Genomic DNA, 12315 nt, shown 5'->3' on the forward strand with positions numbered 1-12315 from the left:
GACGCAACAGATATATAAATATGTACCCACTCAAATTTACAAATCCTAGGAGATGAAGTAAATAACTTAATAGGGACTTTGGCTTACTTTTGTCTGGTCCCCACATATTTGCATTCATAAATAATCTCTTGAAAATGTATCTCAGGAAATTGTTAGCCAGCAAAAATTTGTTTGTGAACAAAGAAAGGAAAGATATTTACGTAGAATTAGAAAGTGCCAGAATTTATCAATTACTTTGGCCCCATATTTATAGATGTACAGTGGGTCCTAAGAAGTCACTTCTAATGTTTCAACTATAATCTGCATTTTATAGCTTAGATTATATGTTACATCACAAATGACATTTATAAAATCTCAGTACAGTGCTCATGTACAGCAAGGTCTATAGTAGTGAAGGATGGGATAAGAGAGCTACCCTGTATTTTTTATATAAGAATGATTTAAAAATAGCAATACTTTGTTAAAAAAAATAGGTATCTGGCAGGTAGGAACTCTGTCTTACTCATACATGTTGGCATTACCAGTACCTGGTGCTAAGCGATAAGAAGGTGCTCAATATGTCCTGACACAGAAACATGAACAGAATTAGACTTGAGTCAACAGTGAAAACCGAGTATCTGAACTTGGAGTTCCTCTGTAGTTTATTCTCATATTCTTGTCTTGGAAATATCACCTTGGAGATGGTGTTAAGAATAAGAAGCAGCAAAGGTCTGTTCTAATATCCCTCCTTATCTTACTGGCTAGTGCTCTTGACACCATTCTGTTGAGTTGTCTTCGATAATGTTCAGGTTTTGTATTTGCCTGAGGCATGTGTGAACAGAAGCCGAGTTATAGTGAACAATTTGGAATGATGACCTCTCCAAAAAGAGTGAAAAAGAACCTCAGAGATAAAACTGAGTGATGGACATGTAAAACAAAAATAATTATTTTTCCCCGTTTTCAACCTTTACATGTTTTAAAAAGATGGAATTCATTTCAGGTTATCGATGAGGCTATTTCCCCTTGAGCTAAAAGCGTATATAACACATTTTCCCTGTATAAATCATTTTACGTATGTATTCTAAAGCCCTTGGATGTAGAGGGGAAATGGGTAGTCTTTAGCAAGTTCTGGCCTGTCCTTTTTAGTTATGTTTTGCTAAAGAAGTACAGGTATAAGCTCTCTTTTTGAACTTGGGAAGCAAGGAGGTTTGGATAGCAATTCTGTAGGTTTATAGAATTTTATACAAATGCTTAAGTCTAGATCCCTCAACAAGTTCATTCGGCTTGGTGTTCCAAGTCTAGGTGTAGCTGACAATCTTTACATCGTTTCTTGTAATAAAATGTAATTAGTTTTTATATTAGATCCCTGCTCTCCCCTCCCACCCCAGTTTAATTAGTTACTCTATTCCTTTTCCACGTCTGCCATTTGGAGGAAGTCTGTACATCAGAGTGACTTGGTGAGCACCCTCTTCACTTCACTGCATTTCCTGTCACAATCATTTGTTTTAAAATGATACATGATCATTGGAATTATGAAAGACAACAACAACCCAATCCTCCAAAGACCCCTTTGTGTATTCTTCCTCATACTAGTTATATAGTCAGTTTTTCGCTTGTAATGTATTACTGAGGTGAATTTATTAGGGAAAACATCATTTAAAAATGTTAACGGTTGCTATAAACCATCACTTGCAGCTCTCAGCTGACATTGGCACAGCTGCAATCTATGAGTGAGTTTCTCTTTCAGCTGCTGGAAGTCTTTCAGTGCCTGTTCCCATGGAAATGAGAGGGCCCCGTGGGTAGAAGTGAGGGTTGAAATATACATTTCCCATACCTTCTTTTTCTTGCCTGCTCACAGTTTCCATGGGAATGGGAACATAAATGCCACTCCACACCAAGCTTTGGGGAGCAGTCATTCACGTGTAAGCAATGGTACACGGACTTAACCAGGCACAGAGAAAAGTTCATCTTCTGGCCTTTCCTTTACCTATGTGGCCAACCCTAATATCAAATACATTCTCCTTTGATCTGCTCTGCATATACAAGTGATTCAGTCAATTCTAGAAAGCCAGTTTGATACTACTTTTTTTTCCAAAATGAGAATTCTCTTCGACTTATTGTCAGATATATATATATATATATATATATATTCTTCGTGTGTTAAGCATTTAGTATGCTGAATGTTTTCTCTTCCTCTTATGTTTTCCCCCACCAAGATTAAAGAACTGAATTTCAATTTAGGGAGCAGCATCAATTGCATAGCATAAAAAAATCTTCTCAAATTATCTCATTCTTATGCACTGTTTTAGAAATTGCCCCACAGAGCAGAGGTAATTATTGGCTCTGTCAAACATATCAAGGAAAACTGCCATTTTTAATTGCTCATCACAATCTTCTCATTCAGGTAACAAAAATATCCTATGCTAAGTGGATTTTGGTGTCTTTCCACTTATCAGCTCTATGTCATCACATATCTCGTTTAATACCCATACTCGAGGAAAATATATGTGCAAGGCCCTTGTCTGCCTTTTTTAAAAATTTCAGTATTTTAACTAATTAACAAAATCCACTTGAACCCTGAGATATTAAGAATATACCTAACTGGAACAACCTGCTTTAGGCATCTATGAAGTATTCAGCTTTGTGTTAGGACAAAGCTGGAGATACCAAGTTTGGTTTTGTTTGTTTTAAGGCATCCTATTTAGGTTAGGAAAATTCACACCCCAGGCAAAGCTTTTAACAGCCATATATGATTATTAAATGCTGTATAACTAATTCTAAAGAAGTTTAAGGAGGGGAGGGATCGCTTGACCTAAATCACCAGGAAAGACTTCCTTTAACAACATCTCTTTTATTGGTTTTAATGGTTCTTTCTTTCCATTTCTATTGTTATCTTCTTCACAAAGGCTTTTTTTCCTGAACTATTTTCATAACTTTCTAAATAGTTTTATTTGCCACCTTTCTCCTTTTCTTTGTCCTCCCATTTAGTTTAACATATACTAGTATGTCATTTCCAGAGGAACACCCCCCCCCCCCGTAAGTATATTTTTATTGATTTCAGAGAGGAAGGAAGAGATAGAAACATCAATGATGAGAGAGAATCATTGATCGGCTGCCCCTGCATGCTCCCTACTGAGGATTGAGCCTGAGGGAATCAAACTTTGACCTCCTGGTTCATAAGTTGATACTCAACCACTGAGCAACACCCGCCAGGCCAGATGAACATTCTTACCAGCACACTTTTGATCTTTCTTGTGCCCAATTTTAAAACGTCAGTGACTTCTTATCAATACTGGGACAAGACCTTTAAAAAAAATAGTTCTAATGTCAAGTATTCTGCCTTATAAGCCCTGTAAGCTATTGAAACAGTAAAGATTTTTTAAGTGTTTTAGGTTCTTTTCTATCCCAAATTGCTTCTCATATCCAGAATGGGTGCAAACATCTGTTAAGACCATGTGCCTGATTGTAGTTTCAGCAAATATGGTCACTGAACTAGCAACTACCAAAATAGGTTCACACTTTCAATTGGCAGAGATCTAGATCTTCCACGATCTGGCTCCAGTATATTCTTCCTGGCCTGCTCTGCAGTGCCTCACACCAGGGCACCAGCTCCTCATCCAGACAAATATACCTGCTTAGATAGTTGGGAGGCCCATGATTTTTAGCTTCACGCCTTTGCTCACAGCAGTTTCCTCTGCTTCCTTTATGGAATAAGGAAAGAAAATAAGCAATAATGAGCTGTTCCACCATATCTTGCTCCTCTCTGTATCTCTTACAGGCCTACCCTACTGTTACACTCTCCGTAATTTACATTAAGATAGTCCAACCTACACTGTGTGATATAACATGTTTTTGTTTTAGTCTACACCTTGGACTTGGTTAATATTTGCAGTACCCTGGTATGGAAATACACAGTCTAGGGGTAGTTGGTTGTCATTGGAAAGACCCTAATCAGGAGATAACTACTTTAAATTTAACCTACTTATATTTAAGTCTATACCAGAGGGTTTTCCAATTAGCATAAAGGATATCATAATTTTAAATTGGATTGGCTAGAAATACTACCAGGCCCCTCTATTTCTGCATAGATTGCGAGTAAGATTCTGACAAGCCAGGCAGTCTGACACCTGCAGAATGGCCCCTGAGAGCACCCGGGCCAAGTGAAGCTCCCACCTCCTAGAAAGGTGGTGGGAAGACACCTAAGGCCTTGCCTGCTGCAATCCTTGGAGGCTACTGATATCTACTTAAAAAAATCCTGACACTTGTGAATGGTCAATAGCAAAAGCTCCCTCTAGGACAAGACAATGCTTATGTGCAAGTTCCTCCTTAAAGTCTGTCCTAAATTTCCTGGTGGATTTGTGAAAACATTTTCTCTCAACCAATGATAGCATGAGACTTATATGTCTGTAATGGCATTAATCAAATTTTATAGTTTTTGTAAGTTTATTGATGAAAGGATTTGTCATAGGTGTCTGTCCAGCATAGTATCTGGCACAGTGCCTTATACACTGTTGATATTTGTTGAAATAATGAGCACATACATGTGCTTCCCAATCCTGTACGGAACGGATCCTGCATTTGGTCATGGGGACACTGGGAGCCATGTGTGGCTTCCCAGAATTCCATTGATTCAGTGTTCACACTCTTAGGGAGTCAGTAGTAATCACGCATAACTACATTGGCTCTAGTTGGTCATTGGTACAAAGACGCATTGGTGCTGCTGTCAATACCAGAGGAAAGTAGCATTGTGTATGTCATCCTCTTTTAGAAATTCATATCTAAGTGTATTTCCCATTGCTGTTTGTGCCAGCTCTGGCTCTTAATGATAAAAACAGAAAAATCTTTAGGGAAAATTACTTTTCTTGTATATCTCTCAGCCAAATCAAGGCAGTATATATAGCTTAGTGAGTAGATAAAAAGGTTAAAGAGACAACACAAGGCCAGGGAGAAGAACTAAAAAAGGCATAAGTATAGCACATATTTTTAAAAACAAAGCAAAATAAAACAATATTAGTAAATGTTAGTGTAGTATAGTAAGTAGTTCAGAGCAAGGACTTTGGACCTGGTCTCGTAGATGGAATTTGCTAGCTGTGTGGCTGTGGACAACTTAATGTAAGGGATCTGTTTCCTCCTCTGTAAAGTGAGGATGATAATAGCCCTACCTCCTTGAGGTGAGGCTAATGTACACTAGTGCGTGTAGAGTACATAGCATTCCATGCCTGGCACACAGGAGTGCTGATGTGTTTGCCATTTCCACAGTGGTATGCACATCAGTGCTCTGTAGGCAGAAGAATGCTAATTTCAGTCCTGTCTGTGTTTACATTCTCCCCCTCAAGCAGGTAATTTTCATGCCTCAGTCTCCCACAGTTGGTGCTTATACTCTTCTGTGGAATTTATCACATTCTACCCCAAATTATACAGCAATTTGTAAGCCTCTTGAAAGCAAATACTATCTTCTTTGTCCTCCTTAGCGTCGGTCGAGTACTTATGTAAGAGCCTGGCTCTTTGGTAACTGTTGGGGGAACTGGGAAGGACACACCCACCGTAGGTTGGTCTGTGAGGCTGGTCCTTGGCCCTGCACCCTGGCCTGGAGCTCGTGTACCTTACAGACCTCTGCAGCCTCTGCAATCACTTCTCTCCTCGCTGTGCTCCAGTTGGCCTTGAGCTCCACTGCATCCTCCCTTCCCAGAGCCTGCTTCATGGGCACCGGACCTGTGCAGTCAAACAGGTCCCCACACTTAGTGTAATGCTCTAGCACAGTGGTTCTCAACCTTCTGGCCCTTTAAATGCAGTTCCTCATGTTGTGACCCAACCATAAAATTATTTTCGTTGCTACTGTTATGAATTGTAATGTAAATATCTAATATGCAAGATGGTCTTAGGCGACCCCTGTGAAAGGGTCGTTCGACCGCCAAAGGGGTTGTGACCCACAGGCTGAGAACCGCTGCCTAGCACCATCTGAAATCATCACTTTGAACCAGGGGCCTTGACTTTTTTGTACTGGTCCTGGAAAATCATGTGGCCTGCCTTGCTCTTCCCCATCACCTGCCATTGCTCCTCTGCTGTGGACACTCCCTACTTGTCCCTGGCTGACTTATTCTTCAGGTCTCAGCTTGAGTGTCATTCCTTAGAAAAGCAATCAAAATTAGAGCCTGGGTATAATTTTCCCTCCCTCCACCTTTACTTCTCCCTCAGAGGTTCACCTTACTTTGTAAATGAGTCTTTATTTAAATTGTGTGATTATCTCTTTCTCCCCACCAGACTGTAAGCTCCTTGAGGGGACAGACTGCATTCGTTCCTGGATGGCCATGCCAGCCAGCTTCATGGAAGATGATAAAAACATATTTGTTCCATGGGCGTTTTGACTTTTAAAATGCAAAGTAGGGATATTTATCTTCCCATGTTAAAAAAGTTGGTGTATAAAAATGGAGTGCAGTCACCATGCGGGTTAATGCTGCTGCTGACTTCTAACCAGTTTCACTACAGCCTTTAAACTTGCAGCGGTTCTCAACCTGTGGGTCGCGAACAATGAAAATACATCCTGCATATCAGATATTTACATTACGATTCATAACAGTAGCAACATTACAGTTATGAAGTAGCAACGAAAATAATTTTATGGTTGGGGGTCACCACAACATGAGGAACTGTATTAAAGGGTCGCGGCATTAGGAAGGTTGAGAACCACTGCTTAAAGGTAGATAGATGAACAGAACACAGTAAAGGGCTCCTCTCCTCTTTCTTTCCCACCATTTATCCTTCTCAGATTTCTGTACTAGTAACGTTGAATCTAAAGACTCAGATTGTTTTATAGAGCTACTGTTCAGCATATTAGTCTTGGATGAAATTTCCTATAGCATAAATGTCTGTAGCCTTCTGCCTACCATGAGCATGAGATATGTATTTACTTTTGATCTAATGGCCAGCGGCAACGAGCGTAAAGTATTACTTCAGGTTTCTTAGCATCCCCTGTGGAAAGGCCAGCACCACTATAATGAACGGAGCACTTGATGGTGATAAAGAACAGAGTCCTACTTGGCTCCCCTGTACTCTTTCTGTCCTGTCTCATTGTCTAGTTTTAAATAAGCTTGATTAGCTCGCTCTGAATGCATAGCTGTATCAGCTTTCCATGGCCCAGTTTTGGGACTACATCTGGTTAATCTACTCCCTGGAATCAAACCAATGCTATTCAACATGTAACCAGATTTAGTGTATTATTTACTATCTTACAATCTTAATTTTTAGTACTTAGTAGTCATTCTACTTTTCAAACACTATAATAAAAATGTAAGTGGTACATTTCTAACCAAAGACTCGCTGAGAAGTGGAATTTTACTTGAGATATTACAGTGGATTTTGAGCACCTCCCCCCAAAAATAAAAGAAGTAATAGCATACCAACTTAAGATACGATTGTTTTCTGAATTTTTCCCAAAGGGAAAAAATTTCCGTAAGTCTACCTAAAACTGAAGATAACCAATGAGAAGAATTTTTCTTGCTTATAAGAAGAAGAGACAAAATGTCTTTCTCTGTCTTGTGCAAAGAATCTGAGAAAAACAGATTTGAAAACCAATAGGAGGAATGCTTGTGTTCCAGCCACAACTGTTGCATGTGGGGGAAGAGAGAACCCAGATTATCTGTACACACAGAACATGAAGCAGTGAGGACAGAGAGAAATCCTAAAGAAGCATAGGAAACAATAGAGAAGAAAGGGCATTCTCAGTGAAGTCATTGGCCTCAAAAACAGTTCCATCTGAGCAGGACTGAGTCCATAATATAAGGTGATTTGCTTTAAGCTGTAAATCTCCTGGGTGCTTTAGGCCTCAATACTTGTTTTCACAAGGCTGGAAGAGGAGGAAAATATATCATTTCAATCTGCCCCTTCTTAATACTGTATGGAATTTTAAGCAGGCTTCTCCCAGAGTTAAATTCCTGGTGCAGCCACCCCACGGTCTGTGTGACCTTCTCCTTTTTCTAGCTTGCCCAGAAAGTTCAGGGGGAGGGTGTTATATTTTTCTGAACTCCTACTTTATGCTGGGTAATATGACTTATCTTACGTGCATTATCTCCCAGTCAGGTGTTAAAATAACATCTCCATCATCTTGCTGTTGATTAGTTCTTTGGTTGTAGCCAGTTACTGATGAGGCTTAGCAAGGGCCTGGGGTTGAATCTGTGTGCTGGCTGGGTGACAGGCAGGGAGCATTGCAGTTAAGAAAGGCCTGATGAGCTAGTCATTACTGTGGTCCCTGTGCATGTTACTTGGCCTTTCTCAAAGTGCTCATGTTATGGAATGGGTTTGGTAAACCAAGCTCAACTTTGTGAGGCTAAGGCAGCCGTGGGCAAACTACGGCCCGCGGGCCGGATCCGGCCCGTTTGAAATGAATAAAACTAAAAAAAAAAGACCGTACCCTTTTATGTAATGATGTTTACTTTGAATTTATATTAGTTCACACAAACACTCCATCCATGCTTTTGTTCCGGCCCTCCGGTCCAGTTTAAGAACCCATTGTGGCCCTCGAGTCAAAAAGTTTGCCCACCCCTGGGCTAAGGCAACATAAAGTGGATTAAGTGCTTATTTCAGTGCTGTGGCGTGCATTATGTGCTCACTAAAAGGAGATGGTCATTGTAGGTGTCATTTGTGTTACCTCCATTTTTAAAAAAGGAATTGAAGTTTCCAGTAGGAGGTTTAAATGATTTGCTTATAAAATTACATAGCTAGTATTTGACAGAGCAGGGTTTCCAGTGCAAGCCTGTTTAACCTCCAAGCCCTACATATAACCATTTTGAAGTTGTAAGTTCTCATTATCAGTTGCACTTACAAACAATTGTGGATTCTTTAAGGACATTTTCTGAATTTAGCCAAATTGGAGGTATTGGACAGGCAGAGCATGGATGGTTAGTGGAACAGGACCCTGATTAGGTAGACATCTAAAAAAACTGGTGTTTCTTATTCAATATACTCCTCAAGTGCACACTTGCATTAAATTTATTTAAATTAAGGAGAGAGATACCTACACTGCTCTTGGGATAATTGTAATAATTCTTGATGACTTTGTGTTCCTTTAATTAAGACTACATACTAAAGGCATTTTAAAAATTCCTTTCTCTGATGAGAAAATTTTCAAACTCAGTATGACAGTCACTAAAATAAAATTAATTTTATCCTGGAATATAGTTTTAGAAACTGTAACTGTCCATTTTCTCTGTGTCATAAATAACAGGAGTTTCCTATCAGCTCTTGTGTCTCTTCCTCCTCTGCCCTTTCACCGCTTTCACTTCGTGCCAATCACAGGTGGATGCTCAATATCACCCCACAGCACAAGATAAATAAGCTTGGACAGTCTCCTAGCAACATATTGTTCTGGGAACCTGTTCTGTTTCCCTGAGCAAGCTGAAGCCAAACATGCTGGAATCTCAGCCAGATGGGAAAGGATTAGCTTATTGAGGGTGTTTAATGCATTTTTTTAAAAAAATTTCACTTTGGAATGAACCTCTTAACATACGTAGTAAGGTTGATTTTTAAAAGGACACTCTTACATATAAAGATAGTATCAGTAATAGTTTAAATATAAAAATATGTAGTTTTAGGAGAAATTCTCTAGGAGCAAGCTTACCATATGTACTTGCATCATTGGTGAATAGATCCATTTCAGAACCGTATAGAAAATACTTGCCCTCAGGCCTGATGGGCAGCCTGGAACCCCCTGGTACTGATATTCAGTTGCAAAAAATATTGAAATACTTCTGATCTGTGGGTGAATGGCTGCTGGGGTAGGTGCCCTCCTCATAGTACCATTCACTTCTGTCCTTGCCCCTGCCCCTGGGGATATACATGAAACACCTGTCACTGCTTAAAACTCTCAGACATCTTTCCTCTTTTCCCTCAGTGCTAGTGATTGCCACTTCATCTGGAGAGTATTTTTTTACTTGGTTTTCTAAGTGTATGATTAATACATACAGAGAAAAGAAAACAAGAAGAAATTGAGGCCCTGATCAAGGTCAAGAAAAATAATATTTCATCACATGATCATGTAGATTCTCCTTGTTCATCTGATGATCTTGAGGGCACATGGTTGGCAGGTGGTGCTTTCCATTCTATTGCACTCTAGTCAGTCTCAGTGACTGGTTGGAGATGCCTGGAGATGGTGTAATAAGGATTACCATTCCTCATGACAATCTGCAGCAGAGATTTTGTAAATCAGTTACACTCTGGGGCATGTCTGACTTCTTGTTTGATGAAGATTGTCATCATGTTGTTGTTCAATGACTTGCACTGTCTGCCAGGTTTGGTCTGAGTTGGGAAACTTCCCAGTTATGGTGAGAAGCAGATCATTCCACACTTCAGAGTGTTCCTGGGTGGAAAGAACAAAGCAATTACAATAAGATGGGTGTCTTTGCTTTTTTTTTTTTTTTAACTCTTCTGGCCAGATTCCAGAGAATTAAATCATCTTCATCCCAGAAAGCTGCATGCTAATTCTATATCCAGTCTGGGTGCTGTCCATTCTCTCTTGCTCTCTGTCACACATACATACACATTGCCGGGAGCCGACAGAAACAATCTGTTGAGAGCCTCCCAGGGGCAGCATATGTTTCGAAGTACCTGACGTATATGGCATACTGTTCTTAATGTTTGCTCTCCTTAGTGCCATGTGTTTTGACCAAGGTCACCTCTCCAAGAAAGGTTGTTTCCCCAGGTGGGGATCTTTCCCTGAGGTTAGGGATGGGATACAACCCCTTAATTAAGTGCCAGGTGGGTAGTTAAGCTACATAATCTTTACTCCCTGGAATGGGGATAAGAAACGCCCTAACCTTTGTAATAGAAATTGACAGGATTAAAATCGGCTGGTATAAATACGGATGTAACAAGACAATAAACAACACAACCTCATCACATCCTCATCAGATCCTCAACACAACCTGATCAGGTCCTCATCAGAACCTCATCAGATCCTAACCAGAACCTAGCCAGAGAACAAGACAATAATCATCAGATAAACATCAGATCCTCATCAGTTCCTAACCAATAAGATGGGTGTCTTTGCTTTTTTTTTTTTTTTAACTCTTCTGGCCAGATTCCAGAGAATTAAATCATCTTCACCGTGTCATTCATTCTTCGCCGACTCCGTCCACACCTTTGGGGATCCCTGGACCCGCTGGGGCTTGGACCCCAACAACACATGTTTTGAACTCGACAGAAACAATCTGTTGAGAGCCTCCCAGGGGCCACTTTGGTAGACATCCTGACGGATACTGAGAGGCATCAACGCATCACCCGCGCCTTTACCACGTTACCAAGAATTTAGCAAAATAACACATTTGTAATCTTTTTAAAAATTAAACTGTTTCTCTTCATTTTAAGTCACTTCCTTTAGGACCTAAACATTAAGATTTTTATTCCTAAAGGGATTATATCATTTTGATTATCCAAGGAAAGCCTAAAAGTAGATTTTCTCTGTTCTATGGAGCAAAAGAGATTGCATTAATTGTGAGGGGATACATTAAAAAGCAATTTAAAAAATTTCCATGAACCAGGCATTATTTTAGATAATTTACCTATATCACTTAATTCTCTTGACAACCATTGTGAACTAGAATTTTTTTTTGCCTGTCATTTTACAGATGAAGAAAGTCAAGTTAAGAGAGGTTAAATACCTCTTTGCCGAGGGGTTAAGAAAAGTAAAATAGGCATGTAGACCCTGGCCTGTCCAGTTCCAAATGCTTACTTGTTTACTTTTAAAATTCTAAGGTTCTGTGAGATTTTAGTCTTTTCTCAGAAAAGATTAGACCACTTTATGTCTTTTAAAGATGACATAATTCTAGCAAGAAATAGATGAGCTGTTTAGATGATTTTCTATTATCTCATTCAGCACAATGATTCCTTATTCCTTTGCACTTTCAGTGACGAGCTTTACAATCTTCTTTCTGTCTGGTAAATTAAACTCCATTTCAAAAATGTTTTTGTTGTTGTTATAAATCATTTTCATTTCAGCATGATAGAAGCCAAGAGTGAATTTTACCTAAAATAAAGTAGTTAGAATTAATAACACTGTTAAATACATTAACAAGAAAACAGTATGGCATATCAGCAACATTGTAGAACAGAGATGGACAAACTACAGCCCGTTTTGTAAAAAGAAGTTTGTTAAAACAGGGCCAAACTCATTTGTTTATGCATCACCTATGGCAGCTTTTGTGCGGTAACAGCAACGTGGAGTAGGTGTAACCTAGACTGCAGGACCCACAAAGCCTACAACACCCACCAGTGGACTTTCAGAGAGAGAGTGCAAATCTAGATTGCTTCCCCCTAACTTTGAGTTGGGTGAGCACCATCAGAATG

At 39.6% G+C, this 12315-nt stretch overlaps 1 protein-coding gene across 6 annotated transcripts in view; it reads left to right on the top strand.

Moving 5' to 3' along the window:
- Positions 1-12315, top strand: part of RABGAP1L (RAB GTPase activating protein 1 like) — a 417083-nt gene that overhangs the window by 372929 nt on the left and 31839 nt on the right. The window lies entirely within an intron of this gene.

The sequence above is a fragment of the Myotis lucifugus genome, unplaced genomic scaffold (genome assembly GCF_000147115.1).
Source record: "Myotis lucifugus unplaced genomic scaffold, Myoluc2.0 scaffold_54, whole genome shotgun sequence".
Taxonomy (NCBI): Eukaryota; Metazoa; Chordata; class Mammalia; order Chiroptera; family Vespertilionidae; genus Myotis; species Myotis lucifugus.